This window comes from Euprymna scolopes, chromosome 38 (assembly GCF_053919585.1).
Source record: "Euprymna scolopes isolate OS-2025 chromosome 38, ASM5391958v1, whole genome shotgun sequence".
Classification (NCBI taxonomy): domain Eukaryota; kingdom Metazoa; phylum Mollusca; class Cephalopoda; order Sepiida; family Sepiolidae; genus Euprymna; species Euprymna scolopes.
In genome coordinates this window covers 2,337,689-2,357,790 of record NC_136519.1, presented here as the reverse complement: position 1 = coordinate 2,357,790, position 20,102 = coordinate 2,337,689, and positions in this window count along the sequence as shown.

Genomic DNA, 20,102 nt, shown 5'->3' with positions numbered 1-20,102 from the left:
TTGTCACTTGTACGTAATGAATATTGTCACTTGTACGTAATGCATATTGTCACTTGTACGTAATGAATATTGTCACTTGTACGTAATGCATATTGTCACTTGTACGTAATGAATATTGTCACTTGTACGTAATGCATATTGTCACTTGTACGTAATGAATATTGTCACTTGTACGTAATGAATATTGTCACTTGTACGTAATGAATATTGTCACTTGTACGTAATGAATATTGTCACTTGTACGTAATGAATATTGTCACTTGTACGTAATGAATATTGTCACTTGTACGTAATGCATATTGTCACTTGTACGTAATGAATATTGTCACTTGTACGTAATGAATATTGTCACTTGTACGTAATGAATATTGTCACTTGTACGTAATGAATATTGTCACTTGTACGTAATGAATATTGTCACTTGTACGTAATGAATATTGTCACTTGTACGTAATGAATATTGTCACTTGTACGTAATGAATATTGTCACTTGTACGTAATGCATATTGTCACTTGTACGTAATGAATATTGTCACTTGTACGTAATGAATATTGTCACTTGTACGTAATGAATATTGTCACTTGTACGTAATGAATATTGTCACTTGTACGTAATGAATATTGTCACTTGTACGTAATGCATATTGTCACTTGTACGTAATGAATATTGTCACTTGTACGTAATGAATATTGTCACTTGTACGTAATGAATATTGTCACTTGTACGTAATGAATATTGTCACTTGTACGTAATGAATATTGTCACTTGTACGTAATGAATATTGTCACTTGTACGTAATGAATATTGTCACTTGTACGTAATGCATATTGTCACTTGTACGTAATGAATATTGTCACTTGTACGTAATGCATATTGTCACTTGTACGTAATGAATATTGTCACTTGTACGTAATGAATATTGTCACTTGTACGTAATGAATATTGTCACTTGTACGTAATGCATATTGTCACTTGTACGTAATGAATATTGTCACTTGTACGTAATGCATATTGTCACTTGTACGTAATGAATATTGTCACTTGTACGTAATGAATATTGTCACTTGTACGTAATGCATATTGTCACTTGTACGTAATGCATATTGTCACTTGTACGTAATGAATATTGTCACTTGTACGTAATGCATATTGTCACTTGTACGTAATGAATATTGTCACTTGTACGTAATGAATATTGTCACTTGTACGTAATGCATATTGTCACTTGTACGTAATGCATATTGTCACTTGTACGTAATGAATATTGTCACTTGTACGTAATGAATATTGTCACTTGTACGTAATGCATATTGTCACTTGTACGTAATGAATATTGTCACTTGTACGTAATGAATATTGTCACTTGTACGTAATGCAAATTGTCACTTGTACGTAATGCAAATTGTCACTTGTACGTAATGCATATTGTCACTTGTACGCAATGCATATTGTCACTTGTACGTAATGCATATTGTCACTTGTACGTAATGCAAATTGTCACTTGTACGTAATGCAAATTGTCACTTGTACGTAATGCATATTGTCACTTGTACGTAATGCATATTGTCACTTGTACGTAATGAATATTGTCACTTGTACGTAATGCATATTGTCACTTGTACGCAATGCATATTGTCACTTGTACGTAATGAATATTGTCACTTGTACGTAATGAATATTGTCACTTGTACGTAATGCATATTGTCACTTGTACGTAATGAATATTGTCACTTGTACGTAATGCAAATTGTCACTTGTACGTAATGCATATTGTCACTTGTACGCAATGCATATTGTCACTTGTACGTAATGAATATTGTCACTTGTACGTAATGAATATTGTCACTTGTACGTAATGAATATTGTCACTTGTACGTAATGAATATTGTCACTTGTACGTAATGCAAATTGTCACTTGTACGTAATGCATATTGTCACTTGTACGTAATGCATATTGTCACTTGTACGTAATGAATATTGTCACTTGTACGTAATGCATATTGTCACTTGTACGTAATGAATATTGTCACTTGTACGTAATGCATATTGTCACTTGTACGTAATGAATATTGTCACTTGTACGTAATGAATATTGTCACTTGTACGTAATGCAAATTGTCACTTGTACGTAATGCAAATTGTCACTTGTACGTAATGCATATTGTCACTTGTACGCAATGCATATTGTCACTTGTACGTAATGCATATTGTCACTTGTACGTAATGCAAATTGTCACTTGTACGTAATGCAAATTGTCACTTGTACGTAATGCATATTGTCACTTGTACGTAATGCATATTGTCACTTGTACGTAATGAATATTGTCACTTGTACGTAATGCATATTGTCACTTGTACGTAATGCATATTGTCACTTGTACGTAATGCATATTGTCACTTGTACGCAATGCATATTGTCACTTGTACGTAATGAATATTGTCACTTGTACGTAATGAATATTGTCACTTGTACGTAATGCATATTGTCACTTGTACGTAATGCATATTGTCACTTGTACGCAATGCATATTGTCACTTGTACGTAATGCATATTGTCACTTGTACGTAATGCATATTGTCACTTGTACGTAATGAATATTGTCACTTGTACGTAATGAATATTGTCACTTGTACGTAATGCATATTGTCACTTGTACGTAATGCAAATTGTCACTTGTACGTAATGCATATTGTCACTTGTACGTAATGCATATTGTCACTTGTACGTAATGCATATTGTCACTTGTACGTAATGCATATTGTCACTTGTACGTAATGCATATTGTCACTTGTACGTAATGCATATTGTCACTTGTACGTAATGAATATTGTCACTTGTACGTAATGAATATTGTCACTTGTACGTAATGCATATTGTCACTTGTACGTAATGCATATTGTCACTTGTACGCAATGCATATTGTCACTTGTACGTAATGAATATTGTCACTTGTACGTAATGAATATTGTCACTTGTACGTAATGCATATTGTCACTTGTACGCAATGCATATTGTCACTTGTACGTAATGCAAATTGTCACTTGTACGTAATGCATATTGTCACTTGTACGTAATGCATATTGTCACTTGTACGTAATGCAAATTGTCACTTGTACGTAATGCATATTGTCACTTGTACGCAATGCATATTGTCACTTGTACGTAAATAGTCACTATTTTCGACCTTGTTTTACAAAAGACTCTGAAGGGAGGTGATGGAGACGTCGGTTTACATCACATGCAAAATTCTGCGTGTCAGTACAGTCAGGGAAGCAGGAAGCAGGGTGTGAATTTCAAAGTCTTTCAGAGGAAAAAGAAATTAGAGTACAAAGTTTTCTCTGTATTTAGGAACCTCTACAAAGAAGGTGTTGGATTTTGTTACCACATGGGTTTGTTGGGGTATATACTTGAGGGTGGATAGAACCTCAAGTAGGATACAAGTGGAATGCGTTTATCAGAGTATACTTAAGAAAAAATACTTTTAACCACCCCCATAAAAAAGAATGCAACATTGCAGTAATGAGACAGGGTAGGCGCTTGGCTGATAGTGTCAGATATATTAGATCACAGACTCATTTTTGCAAGATATCTGAAAATAGCAGTTTAAAACAAATAACAGCAGCCGACGCTAAATTTATCAAATTATATACGAAAGCCCTTCTTACTACTGACCTTGAAGGAACCATAAAATCTATCTCTACTCATCAGCGAGTTGATGGAACTTCTAAAAATTCTTGTGAAATTTGCTATTATTCTATTTGCTTGATGATGTATAAACATAGGCATTGTATCAAACTCCATGCATGTGATGCAAATCTTGTAAAACACGATTTGCATCATCTATTAAAGACAAGAAGTGGAAATTGTTGACACGCTTGATCGACATGGCTGTAGAAAACGCCTGAAGTATATACATGATGGAAACAATGAAATAAAAACTTTGCTTGGTTTCAAAAGATATATATATATATATATATATATATATATATATATATATATATATATATATATATATATATATATATATATATATATATATAAGCCTGGCGAATCCTATACTGGATGAAACGCAGAATATTCAGTGTAGCTTAATCGCCATATATATTTTATAAATTACTATATATATATATATATATATATATATATATATATATATATATATATATATATATATGGCTAAATACAGACCAATCGACATGATGATTTAAAAAATAAAAAGTGAAAATAAAGGTTAGCTAACCAGGTTTCGTTTCTCGCTCAACAGAGCTAAATCAAAGAAAATACGATTTTTAAAAAAGTAATGAATATGACGGGGGAGAAAAAAACAGCGAAAAATAAACGGGGGAAATATTACACAGAAACTAAATTAAGAACTAAAATATTTTCTTTTTGCTTGCAAAAAGAAGGTCTCAAAAACTTAATAAAAATAGTCTCTAGAATTTTTAAGTGAAAGGATAGAAATCGCATTTCTTCCATTACGAGAATTCAGGACAACAACGCGAATACTCGACTGGATTTTTGCTTACAATTCGTATTCGTATTCTAAATTCTTCTTGATACAAAATGCTTTGTATTTTTTTCGAGGAAGAGTTAAAATAAATTTTCAAATGTCTTTTGTTCTCTGTGAAAAATTGAACATTTTTCTGTTACGTACGTGTTTTTCTTTTCTTCGGGAATATTAATTTGGCATATCTTCACCGTTAAGTCACGTGTTTTCTGTTTATCATTTCTTAGACACAGATTTGGCTAGTGAGCCTTTAATTTATTTCAAAATGGAAGATCTTTCAAGCAGCTTGTTTAACTGGTACAGTTACAGCAGACTCAGACTCTGGAATTACAGAAATAAAAAGAAGACGAAAGAAGAAAAGAAGAAGAAAAAAAGAAGAAAGAGAAAGGAAATAAGAAAGAAGAGAAAGACAAAGAGAATAAGAAAGAAGAAAAGGATGAAAAAGGAAAGAGAAGCGAAAAGAGGAGAAAGAGATGAGGAAAGAAGGCAATTCAGCGAACAAAAATACTGGAAATGCAGTCACAGACAAAGAAAAAATTGGAACTATTAATTAACGTAATAGCGAAGAAAGACAACAAAGAGTCAGACCAGAATATTTTCCCCCAAAGGAACCAAACATAACCCTTCAACAATTGGCTGAGGAATGCTAAAGAATCACGTCGGAGAAGCAAGACTCCAAAAATATAGAAGAGGCAGGTGTAGCACTCATTATGAAGGTACGAGGTAACAAAAAACTTACTCTCCAAACAGTCAAGAGAAAGCCAAACATGACCCTCGGGAAAAATCTCAAAAGAAACCTGAGTTACCCCGTTGCCCATGCAAAGGATGTGGAGAACTCCACTGGCAGAAGGATTGTTCATACCGGTCCCGGAAATGTGATCGGTACAGACGCAACGGACACAAAGTCTCACATTGTAGACCAAAAGGATCTCGCAGGAGCTATGTAAATACAACGAGAACTCAAGCGGAGGATGAAAATGTATGGAAGTACGTGAAAAAATGGGAAACAAGAATGTTAGACTTCAACTTGAGAGTTCGGATTTGTCCCACCATCATAAACCACCATACTTGGTGCAAAATCGGAAAACCGAGGATGATGAGAACCAAGAAAGTACCTCGTTCCATAACTGGAGAAAGATTAAGGTTTGAAGGTGAAGTTAAAGGGAGAAACACTGAATCTCAAGGTGTTTTGTATTAAAATATACTAAAAATCTTTTTTGGACAGATTGGATCAAAAGTTTGAACTCTGCGACTCGCCGATTAGCGATTTTTATCAAAAAGTTGACAACCTTACAGCCGAAAATGATGAACTAAAGAAAGAATTGAAGGGGTCGTTCCACAATGTTTTCATTTTCCGGATAAACTAGGCCGCTGTACAAAAATGGTGGGGACGTTCAAGTTACAGGCAATGCCACCCCAGTCTTCAAAAAGAAATGCAGCATACCATTTTCCTCTATACAAAAGATTGACGTAGAACTAGACAGAATTGTCAATACAGGAATTTTTAACCCAGTTGACTACCGCGTATATAAAGAAAAATCAAACGATATCAAAGTCTACGCAGACTTCTCGAACGTATTCAATGCCGTACATAAGGATCGTCATTACCCATACCCAGCCCCGGAGAAGTTTTTACGAAACTAAATGGAGGGAAAATATTTTCAAAATTAGATCTGAGCGAGGCGTACCACCAGATTCCCCTTGAAGATGAAAACTCAAAACCTGTGTGCATTACCCCGCACAAGAGACTATTTGAGTTAAATAAGTTAACTTTCAGGATCAAAGTCGCACCAGTTATCTTTCAACAGATAATCGACACGATGTTGAGCGGCCTTGATTTTCCACCGGATATCTAGACGATATGCTGATGAAAAGCGAATCTATAGAGCAACATAGAAAACACGTTTTTCAGGTATTCGAAAAAATAAACGAGTACGACTTCACACTTAAAGACACCAAATGTGAATTTTCCTCGACGAAATAAAATACTTTGAGCGACAATAGATAGGAATGGTAGATGGTCCAATACAGAAATGTCCATAGCAATAAAAGAATATGTGCATGACAATACTGCAAATTATTTTAGGGTTAACTGCTATCAAGTCATCATTCCTAATATGCTAATATGCACACATTGCATGCACCTTAAAATGAACCAAGGTTTGGAACTTGACCACGGAATGCAAGATAGCATTCGAAAAGCTAAAAGAAGTGCTCACATCGGAACTATCCCTGACTTATTACAACCCAAATTTAGACATTATCGTCGCATATGGAATCGGCGCGTGTATACTGTTGACTTTCAAGTTGACTTCAAAGATGTGAAATGGTATGATGTGGCCCTCACTTAAAACCAACTGTTGAATTATACCTTGCCAAACAGGGAAACATTACCTTCATTCATCTGGGGTTTAGTTGATGAATTTGTTAAAAGCTGAAATGAACACATTTTACAAAGAAACGACCTGGAGTCATCGATTATATTTTCAGACAGCTTTTATTCCAAATGTATTCCAGACATCGCTCTTGGTATTTTTACACAACTGGCCAAGTCTCCAACAACAACAAAAAATAAACCACTAAGGGAAAGGTTTGGAACTTGTGTGTGTTTTTTTCTTTTTCTATCTCGTTTTCTTTCTTTCTTTCCTTTTACTTTTTTTCAACCTTTATTCTAATTTTTCCCCGTTCTTATTTTTATGCGTTCGTTTGTTATATTGCGTTTTTCTGATTCTTTTTTTATATTTTTTTTACTGTTTTTCATTCGTATTTTTATTTATTTTATTTTCCGTTTAATTTATTTTTCATTCTTATTTTGTTTTGTTTCATATTTTATATAACGTTTTTTTTTTCTTTTTACTTTTTTCATTATTTTCCATTATGTTTCATTATTTTATTTTATTTGTCATTAGATTTTATCTTTCTCTTTTCTTTTCTTTTTTTCATTTAAGTTACTTTATTTCCGGTTTTCTTCTTGTCTTTTTTCTTTACTTTATTTTTATACCCTTCTTTTTCGTTTCTCTTTTTTTTTTCTTATATCTGGTTCCCTTTTTTTACATTATTCAATCATATTTTCCCCCTTTAGCATAATTTTTTCATCGTTATTGTTTTTATTTTATTATTTATTATTTCTTTTTTAATTTTTATTATTTATTATTTCTTTTTTAATTTTTATTATTTATTATTTCTTTTTACTTTTTATTTTTAATTATTTCTTTTTTAATTTTTATTACTCATTATTTTTTTTTATTTTTATTATTTATTATTTCTTTTTTAATTTTTATTATTTATTATTTCTTTTTTAATTTTTATTTTTTATTATTTCTTTTTTAATTTTTATTATTTATTATTTCTTTTTTAATTTGTATTATTTATCATTTCTTTTTCAATTTTTATTATTTATCATTTCTTTTTTAATTTTTATTATTTATCATTTCTTTTTTAATTTTTATTATTTATCATTTCTTTTTTAATTTTTATTATTTATAATTCCTTTTTTAATGTTTATTATTTATTATTTCTTTTTTAATTTTTATTACTCATTATTTTTTTTTAATTTTTATTATTTATCATTTCTTTTTCAATTTTTATTATTTATCATTTCTTTTTTAATTTTTATCATTTATTATTCCTTTTTTAATGTTTATTATTTATTATTTCTTTTTTAATGTTTATTATTTATTATTTTTTTTTAATTTTTATTATTTATCATTTCTTTTTTAATGTTTATTATTTATTATTCCTTTTTTAATGTTTATTATTTATTATTTCTTTTTCAATTTTTATTATTTATTATTTCTTTTTTAATTTTTATTATTTATTATTTCTTTTTTAATTTTTATTATTTATTATTTCTTTTTTAATGTTTATTATTTATTATTCCTTTTTTAATGTTTATTATTTATTATTTCTTTTTTAATATTTACTATTTATCATTTCTTTTTTAATTTTTATTATTTCTTATTTCTTTTTTAATTTTTATTATTTATCATTTCTTTTTTAATTTTTATTATTTATTATTTCTTTTTTAATTTTTATTATTTATCATTTCTTTTTTAATTTTTATTATTTATTATTTCTTTTTTAATTTTTATTATTTATCATTTCTTTTTTAATATTTATTATTTATTATTTCTTTTTTAATTTTTATTATTTCTTATTTCTTTTTTAATTTTTATTATTTATCATTTCTTTTTTAATTTTTATTATTTATTATTTCTTTTTTAATTTTTATTATTTATCATTTCTTTTTTAATTTTTATTATTTATTATTTCTTTTTTAATTTTTATTATTTATCATTTCTTTTTTAATTTTTATTATTTCTTATTTCTTTTTTAATTTTTATTATTTATCATTTCTTTTTTAAATTTTATTATTTATTATTTCTTTTTTAATTTTTATTATTTATCATTTCTTTTTTAATTTTTATTATTTATTATTTCTTTTTTGATTTTTATTATTTATCATTTCCTTTTTTAATATTTACTATTTATTATTTCTTTTTTCATGTTTATTATTTATTATTTCTTTTTACTTTTTATTTTTAATTATTTCTTTTTTGATTTTTATTATTTATCATTTCCTTTTTTAATATTTACTATTTATTATTTCTTTTTTCATGTTTATTATTTATTATTTCTTTTTACTTTTTATTTTTAATTATTTCTTTTTTGATTTTTATTATTTATCATTTCCTTTTTTATTTTTATTATTTATTATTTCTTTTTTAATTTTTATTATTAATCATTTCTTTTTTGATTTTTATTATTTATTATTTCCTTTTTAATTTTTATTATTTATCATTTCTTTTTTAATTTTTATTATTTATCATTTCCTTTTTAATTTTTATTATTTATTATTTCTTTTTTCATTTTTATTATTTATTTCTTTTTGAATTTTTTTTATTTATTATTTCTTTTTTAATTTTTATTATTTATCATTTCTTTTTTAATTTTTATTATTAATCATTTTTTTTAAATTTTTATTATTTATTTCTTTTTTAATATTTATTATTTATTATTTCTTTTTTAATTTTTATTACTCATTATTTTTTTTATAATTTTTATTATTTATTATTTCTTTTTTAATTTTTATTATTTATCATTTCCTTTTTAATGTTTATTATTTATTATTTCTTTTGTAATTTTTATTTTTTATTATTACTTTTTTATTTTTATTATTTATCATTTCTTTTTTAATTTTTATTATTTATCATTTCTTTTAAAAAAAATTTTTATTTATCATTTCCTTTTTAATTTTTATTATTTATCATTTCTTTTTTAATTTTTATTATTTATCATTTCTTTTTTAATTTTTATTATTTATCATTTCTTTTTTAATTTTCATTATTTATCATTTCTTTTTTAATGTTTATTATTTATTTCTTTTTGAATTTTTATTATTTATCATTTCTTTTTATATTTTTATTATTTATCATTTCTTTTTTAATTTTTATTATTTATCATTTCTTTTTTAATTTTTATTATTTATCATTTCTTTTTTAATTTTCATTATTTATCATTTCTTTTTTAATTTTTATTATTTATTTCTTTTTGAATGTTTATTATTTATTATTACTTTTTTAATTTTTATTATTTATCATTTCTTTTTTAATTTTTATTATTTATCATTTTTGATCATTTTTTTTTATTTTGTTTTTATCATTTCTTTTTTTGTTTTATTATTTTTCATTTCCTTTTAAATGTTTATTTTTACAATTGTTTTTATTTTATCATTTGTTTTTATTTATATTTTTGTCATTTTTTTTTAAATTTGTATTATTATCATTTCTTTTTTTATTTTATTTTCGTCATTTTTTTATTTTTTTTATTTATAATTTTTCTTTAATTTTTATTGTATATAATTTCTTTTTTAATTTTTTTTTATTTATCATATGTTTTAATTTATATTATTTATCATTTCTTTTTTAATTTTTTTATTATCATTTCTTTTTAAATTTGTATTATTTATCATTTATTTCTAATTTTTACTTTTATCATTTTTTTTTATTTTTATCTCATTTCTTTTTTAATGTTTATTTTTATCACTTCTTTTTTTAATTTTTATTATTTATAATTTTATTTAATTCTTTTTTTTGTCATTTGTATTTAATGTATATTAGTTATCATTTCTTTTTATATTTTCAGTTTATCATTTATTTTACAAATTTTATTATGTTTTAATTATTATTATTTATTATATTTTTTATTTTTATTATTACATATTTCTTTTGTAATTTTTATGTTTATAATTTCGTTTTTCAGTTTTCTTATTTATTATTTCTATTTTAATTTTTTATTATTATTCCTTTTATATTTTAATGATTTATCTTTTTTTTAATATTTATTATTACCATTTCTTTTTTAATTTTTTTATTTATCATTTTTTTTTAATTTTTATTTTATCATTCCTTTTTTAATTTTATGATTTATTTGTTTTTACAAATTTTTGGTAATTTTATTTTATCATTCCTTTTTTAATTTTATGATTTATAATTTTTTACAATTTTTTTTAATTTTTATTATTATCATTACTTTTTTAATTTTTATTATTTATTATTTATTTTTTTTTATTTATTATTTATTTTTTTTATGTTTATGATTTATTATTTTTTTTTTATATTTATTATTTATTATTTCTTTTTTAATATTTACTATTTATCATTTCTTTTTTAATTTTTATTATTTATTATTTCTTTTTTAATTTTTATTATTTATCATTTCTTTTTTAATTTTTATTATTTATTATTTCTTTTTTAATTTTTATTATTTATCATTTCTTTTTTAATATTTACTATTTATTATTTCTTTTTTAATTTTTATTATTTATTATTTCTTTTTTAATTTTTATTATTTATCATTTCTTTTTTAATATTTACTATTTATTATTTCTTTTTTAATTTTTATTATTTATTATTTCTTTTTTAATTTTTATTATTTATTATTTCTTTTTTAATTTTTATTATTTATTATTTCTTTTTACTTTTTATTTTTAATTATTTCTTTTTTAATTTTTATTATTTATCATTTCCTTTTTTATTTTTATTATTTATTATTTCTTTTTTAATTTTTATTATTAATCATTTCTTTTTTAATTTTTATTATTTTTTATGTCTGTTTTCATTTTTATTATTTATTATTTCTTTTTTAATTTTTATTATTTATCATTTCCTTTTTAATTTTTATTATTTATTATTTCTTTTTTAATTTTTATTATTTATTATTTCTTTTTTAATTTTTATTATTTATCATTTCTTTTTTAATATTTACTATTTATTATTTCTTTTTTAATTTTTATTATTTATTATTTCTTTTTTAATTTTTATTATTTATCATTTCCTTTTTAATATTTATTATTAATTATTTCTTTTGTAATTTTTATTTTTTATTATTACTTTTTTATTTTTAATATTTATCATTTCTTTTTTAATTTTTATTATTTATCATTTCTTTTAAAAAAATTTTTATTTATCATTTCCTTTTTAATTTTTATTATTTATCATTTCTTTTTTAATTTTTATTATTTATCATTTCTTTTTTAATTTTTATTATTTATAATTTCCTTGAATTTTTATTATTTATCATTCCTTTTTTAATTTTTATTATTTATTATTTCTTTTCAAATTTTTATTAATTATCATTTCCTGTTTAATTTTTATTATTTATCATTTCTTTTTTAATGTTTATTATTTATTATTTCTTTTTTAATTTTTATTATTTATCATTTCCTTTTTAATGTTTATTATTTATTATTTCTTTTGTAATTTTTATTATTTATCATTTCTTTTTTAATGTTTATTATTTATTATTTCTTTTTTAATGTTTATTATTTATTATTTCTTTTTTAATTTTTATTATTTATCATTTCTTTTTTAATGTTTATTATTTATTATTTCTTTTTGAATTTTTATTATTTATCATTTCTTTTTTAATTTTTATTATTTATTATTTCTTTTCAAATTTTTATTATTTATCATTTCCTGTTTAATTTTTATTATTTATCATTTCTTTTTTAATTTTTATTTTTATCATTTCTTTTTTAATTTTTATTATTTATTTCTTTTTGAATTTTTATTATTTATTATTTCTTTTTTAATTTTTATTATTTATCATTTCCTTTTTAATGTTTATTATTTATTATTTCTTTTGTAATTTTTATTTTTTATTATTACTTTTTTAATGTTTATTATTTATCATTTCTATTTTAATTTTTATTATTTATCATTTCTTTTTTTAATTTTTATTATTTATCATTTCTTTTTTAATTTTCATTATTTATCATTTCTTTTTTAATTTTTATTATTTATTTCTTTTTGAATTTTTATTATTTATTATTACTTTTTTAATTTTTATTATTTACTATTTCTTTTTTAATTTTTATTATTTGTCATTTCTTTTTTAATTTTTATTATTTATCATTTTTGATCATTTTTTTTATTTTGTTTTTATCATTTCTTTTTTTGTTTTATTATTTTTCATTTCCTTTTAAATGTTTATTTTTACAATTGTTTTTATTTTATCATTTGTTTTTATTTATATTTTTGTCATTTTTTTTAAATTTGTATTATTATCATTGCTTTTTTTATTTTATTTTCGTCATTTTTTTAATTTTTTTATTCATAATTTTTCTTTAATTTTTATTGTATATAATTTCTTTTTTAATTTTTTTTTATTTATCATATGTTTTAATTTATATTATTTATCATTTCTTTTTTAATTTTTTTATTATCATTTCTTTTTAAATTTGTATTATTTATCATTTATTTCTAATTTTTACTTTTATCATTTTTTTTTATTTTTATCTCATTTCTTTTTTAATGTTTATTTTTATCACTTCTTTTTTAAATTTTTATTATTTATAATTTTATTTAATTCTTTTTTTTTTCATTTGTATTTAATGTATATTAGTTATCATTTCTTTTTATATTTTCAGTTTATCATTTATTTTACAAATTTTATTATGTTTTAATTATTATTATTTATTATATTTTTTATTTTTATTATTACTTATTTCTTTTGTAATTTTTATTTTTATAATTTCGTTTTTCAGTTTTCTTATTTATTATTTCTATTTTAATTTTTTATTATTATTCCTTTTATATTTTAATGATTTATCTTTTTTTTAATATTTATTATTATCATTTCTTTTTTAAGTTTTTTATTTATCATTTTTTTTTAATTTTTATTTTATCATTCCTTTTTTAATTTTATGATTTATTTGTTTTTACAAATTTTTGGTAATTTTATTTTATCATTCCTTTTTTAATTTTATGATTTATAATTTTTTACAATTTTTTTTAATTTTTATTATTATCATTACTTATTTTATTTGTATTATTTATTATTTCTTTTTTAATTTTTTTTATTTATTATTTCTTTTTTTAATGTTTATGATTTATTATTTCTTTTTTAATTTTTATTATTTTTTTTTTTTTTAATTTTATTATTTTTCTTTTTTTCAATTTTTATTATTTATCATTTTTTTTAATTTTAATTATTTATCATTTCTTCTTACTTTTTTTATTTATTATTTCTTTTTTAACTTTTATTATTTATCATTTATTTTTTTAATTTTCATTATTTATCATTTCTTTTCATAATTTTTTTATTTATCATTTCTATTTAAATTTTTAGTATTTTTCATTTCTTTTTTAATTTTTATTATTTTTAATTACTATTTTAATTTTTATTATTTATTATTTCTTTTTTAATTTTTATTATTTATTATTTCTTTTTAAATTTTTATTCTTTATTATTTCTTTTTTAATTTTGATTATTTATTAACTCTTTTTAATTTTTATTATTTTTTATGTCTGTTTTCATTTTTATTATTTATTATTTCTTTTTTAATTTTTATTATTTTTTGTTTCTTTTTAAATTTTTATTCTTTATTATTTCTTTTTTAATTTTTATTATTAATTATCTCTTTTTTTAATTTTTATTATTTGTTATTTCTTTTTTCATTTTTATTATTTTTTATTTCTTTTTACTTTTTTTATTTTTTTATTATTTCTTTTTTAATTTTTATTATTTATTATTTCTCTTTACTTTTTTATTTTTTATTATTTCTTTTTCAATTTTTATTATTTATTATTTCTTTTTACTTTTTTATTCTTTATTATTTCTTTTTTAATTTTTATTATTTATTAATTCTTTTTTAAATTTTTATTATTTATCATTTTTTTTTAATTTTTATTATTTTTAATTACTATTTTAATTTTTATTATTTATTATTTATTTTTTAATTTTTATTATTTATTATTTCTTTTTAATTTTTATTATTTATTATTTTTTTTTAATTTTTATTATTTATGATTTCTTTTTTAGTTTTTATTATTTATTATTTCTTTTTTAATTTTTATTACTTATTATTTATTTATTAATTTTTATTATTTATCATTTCTTTTTTAATTTTTATTATTTATTATCTCTTTTTAAATTTTTATTTTTTATTATTTCTTCTTTAATTTTTATTATTTATTATTTCTTTTTAAATTTTTATTTTTTAGTATTTCTTTTTAATTTTTATTATTTATTATTTTTTTTTAATTTTTATTATTTATTATTTTTTTTTAATTTTTATTATTTATTATTTCTTTTTTAATTTTTATTATTTATTATTTCATTCTTTATTTTTATTATTTATTATTTCTTTTTTTTATGTTTATTATGTATTTTTTATTTTTTAATTTTTATTATTTATGATCTCTTTCTTTAATTTTTTTAAATTATTATTTCTTTTTTAATATTTATTATTTATTATTTCTTTTTACTTTTCATATTTTATTATTTCTTTTTTAATTTTTATTATTTATCATTTCTTTTTTAATTTTTATTATTTATTATTTCCTTTTTATTTTTTTTATTTATTATTTATTTTTAATTGTTATTTATTATTATTTCTTTTTTAATTTTTATTATTTATTTTTTTTATTATTTTTTATTATATATTATTTCTTTTTACTTTTCATATTTTATTATTTCTTTTTTAATTATTATTATTTATTATTTATTTTTTAAGTTTTATTATTTATTTTTTCTTTTATATTTTTTTTTATTTATTATTTCTTTTTAATTTTTATTAATTATTATTTGTATTTTTATTTTTATTATTTATTTTTTCTTTTTTAATTTTTATTATTTATTATTTCTTTTTTAATTTTTAATTTTTGTTATTTCTTTTTTAATTTTTATTATTTATTATTTCTCTTTTAATTTTTACTATTTATTATTTCTGTTTTAATTTTTATTATTTATTATTTATTTTTTTTATTTTTATTTTTATCATTTCTTTTTTAATTTTTATTATTTATTGTTTCTTTTTTAATCTTTATTATTTATTATTTCTTTTTTTATTTTTATTATTTATATGTGTTTTTTAATTTTTATTATTTATCACTTCTTTTTTAATTTGTATTAGTTATCATTTCTATTTTACTTTTTATTATTTATTATTTCTTTTTTTATTTTTATTATTTATTATTTCTATTTTAATTGTGATTATTTATCATTTCTTTTTTAATTTTTATTATTTTTCATTTCTTTGTTAATTTTTATTATTTATTATTTATTTTTCAATTTTTATTATTTATTATTTCTTTTTAAATTTTTATTATTTATTGTTTCTTTTTTGATTTTTATTATTTATTATTTCTATTTTAATTTTGATTATTTATCATTTCTTTTTTAATTTTTATTATTTTTCATTTCTTTGTTAATTTTTATTATTTATTATTTATTTTTCAATTTTTATTATTTATTATTTCTTTTTAAATTTTTATTATTTATTATTTCTTTTTAAATTTTTATTATTTATTGTTTCTTTTTTGATTTTTATTATTTATTATTACTTTTTTAATTTTTATTATTTATTATTACTTTTTTAATATTTATTATCTATTATTTCATTTTTTATTGTTATTATTTTTAATTACTATTTTAATTTTTACAATTTATTATTTCTATTTTAATTTTTATTATTCATTATGTCTTTTTTAACTTTTTATATTTATTATTTCTTTTTTAATTTTAGTATTTATATTTTTTTAATTCTTAGTTTTTATCATTTTTTTTAATTTTTATTTTTATCATTTCTTTTTTAATTTTTTTTGTATCATTTTTTGTTTAATGTTTTATTTTTATCATTTCTTTTTTAATTTTTATTTTTATCATTTCTTTTTTAATTTTTTATTATTTATCATTTCTATTTTAATTTTTATTATTGATCATTTCGTTTTGTATTTTTATTATTTATTATATCTTTTTTTAATTTTTATTATTTATCATTTCTTTTTTGATTTTTATTATTTATTATTTCTTTTTTAATTTTTATTATTTATCATTTCTTTTTTAATTTTTATTATTTATCATTTCTTTTTTAATTTTTTATTATTATTATTTTTAATTTTTATTATTTATCATTTTTTTTTCAAATTTTTTTTTTATAACCATGCGCTGTTATTCATGGGGAACAAATATACAAGGCAAAATTCGGAACCAATATTGGAAAATGAAATTAAATGAAAGAGAAAAGACCAGATGCATACAAGCAAAAAGACCAAATATGATAATAGCCAACAAGATGAAAAAATCTCTTTGGTCGCTATCTCAGCAATGTGAAAATGAAGGCGACAAAAATATCTCTGCATTTCAAGGAGCTGGCCAAAGAAGTGATGTGAATATAATACATGAAGAAAACATGTGTGATGCTAATCATCCGAGGAGCACTAGGAACAGTGACAAGAAAAAAGCATAAGAAAATTGGAATCAATATAACACATCATAACATTGATGAAAACAACCTAAATATTAAGAAACATCATGGAGCGCGGAAACCAGCCGATGTAGCAAATTAGTATCAGTGAATGCTGAAATAGACAACGCGCTGGAGACATCAAAGATAGTAATAAGACATACTAGACGGAACCAAGAGAACTGAAACTAGTAGAGGAAAAATAGTTCAAAAATAGAATCTAACACATCCCCTACTCTCGCACAACAAATGCACGCAGTGGTATCAACATCGGTTTCCCCCATAGAAAATAGTCAAGAAGTGTCTGGGAGGATCCAAAGACTGAGAACAGAAAGCACCATGAAGCGAGTATGCAAAAAGTACAATGGTGATCAAATGAAGTGAAAAGTACTTACCTGAGTTGAGTTTCTACATGCCAACTCGAGGATACGTCATCGCCAATCAGTTCGACAGAGATTGAATAATTTTTGCATAGGTAATGATTTGCGTTTGGGGGGTATCATTCTGTGTAGTTCTAAGAGGTCCACCCTCACAGGCTTTATCTTCTCGCTTTGGGAAAGAGCTAGTTTATGATAATCGCCTGAGGTGCTCCTACCGGAGAATTCCGTTTGCGTTGTTGAAACATTTTTTGAGGGTGAGAATACACACGCCTTCTCACTTTTCGCTCTTCCGTCGTATCTTCCCACGGTGGGGCGGCGGTTGTTCTGAGGGCGACAACTCTCTTTAACTAAGAAAATCTTTCATGTTTTCCTCATAATTTAGGACGCTCAAAATTTTTATTAAATCAAAACATTAAAAAAAGAAAGCTGCGAAAATTTTTAATGTAACAAAGTCAGTAACATTAATAATAATTTACGCGACTATTAAGAAAACCGTTTTTGTTTTCATATTATAATTTACGAGACTAAAACCATCAGAACATTTACAAACAGCGTCGGAATAGATTGGGTATTTATACTCTGCGTTTTTATATAGGATTTTCAAGTTAAAGTTTTACTGTATCATTTGTCTTTTAAATGGTTAAGTGAAAATACAGAGTAGTAAAACAAAAAATACGGTACTTAAGTAATTTTTTGCTGATTTTCTTTTTTTAAATACTTGATCAAATTAAGTGATTTTGTAGTGAAGCCAAAATTACTACAACTCCATTACATTTCTCTTTCTCTCTACCTTTCCCATTTCCCTTCCTTTCCTCTTTTCTCTCTGTGCGACCAGAGATTTTAGTCAATCAAGACAGAGGACAGTTCTGGGGGGGAAAGAAGAAGATATAAAATATTCCAGTAAAAAAAAAGACGGCTGAAACCAAGACGGAGAGACGAGTTGTTCCAGAGTCATTACACAAAATGAAAAATCACGAACTTTCTATGACCCAATACAACTTATATACTTACTGTAACCTTGGATGCTGAAACGTATATAAAAACCGTTTCGTTTTGAAATGTCTTGTTTCTTTGTTGTTATTATTATTATTATCCCCAGGTCGGTTTCTAGACCGTTCCAACACTCCCGTCTTCTTGTTAATCTCGACGATTCCCCAAGAGGGGGACTCGCCGAAATGGTGACCTACCCAACAAGTGTTACATTATGGTAACCACCATGATTTTTAGGCGGCGCTGAACGAAAATGACCCCTGCGCGAGCCTTTTCTAGTCTGACACAAAAACACGCGATCACATTTCAAGCCATATTACTTGTCATATACATACGCACACACAAACATACACGCGCACGTCCACACATGTACATATATTCACGTTCACGTGTATACACTCACATTCACGTGTATACACACACATGCTAATGTACACACATGTACTCACATACGCACACACGTACGCACACATGGACAACGTCACTTCCCCTTTCAAACGAAATCCACACAAGCGCAAAAGACCACCGGAAACACCTATAAAAGCAAGAGCAATAAGCAGCTTCTTTCTTTTCGAGCCAGCTTCCGAGCTGGGCGGTCTACGGACTGACAGCGTGCCTTTTCGGCAGGCGCACGCACGTGCGTGCCTCACGCCACTTGCTACTATGTGGGACAAAAAGCTAACAGACCGTACGTACACTTTATACGGTTCCTCTCTCCATGAACTGGATTGACATTCTCACTCTTTCTCTCTCTGTATATACAACTTGTCACAGAGAACACCACCGCGTAGCTGACTGCTAACATGGCGCACAGTTTAACTGATGTCAACCCTCTATCCTTTTCTTTGTTTACACGCTGGACTGTCATTCACATTTCCACTATATTACTCACTTCTCTTCCCACATGCGAACAAACGATAGTGACCCGAATGTCAGATATACACACATTTCCTTTTTCCTTCTATACTACTAGTCCCACAACAAACGATGGTTACACCCGCGCGGGCATGAACACGTGTTATATCTAAAGCATTCATTCTTTCAACAGTAAATAAACGACACGTTTATCTCATCCAGCAATTGTGTTTTTGTTTCCTTCATTCCATTCGTTTCATTATTTTCTTTTGTAACGGGATTAGGATTTATATATCCTAGTCCTCTACACCCCCTCCTTATAATTCTAACTGGTATTCTGGAGTTGGTATTTTTTACGACCTAACACAGCGTAGTATAAATACTCCCAACCTTCCCGTGTTAAGAACGGCTTTCAGAATAAACACCTCCAACCTCGAAAACCATACTACATACTAAAACATACTATAAAAATTAGAGGGGTGATTCTTGTTCAGGTTCGCCAATTTTTCTTTATGACAACTTCATTTCATAACGGGCACGTACATCAAAAGTTTTTCTTACTCATGTTAAGAATAAATAATAATGTATTTATAAGTATCGTAGATTGTTCCCATTTCGCG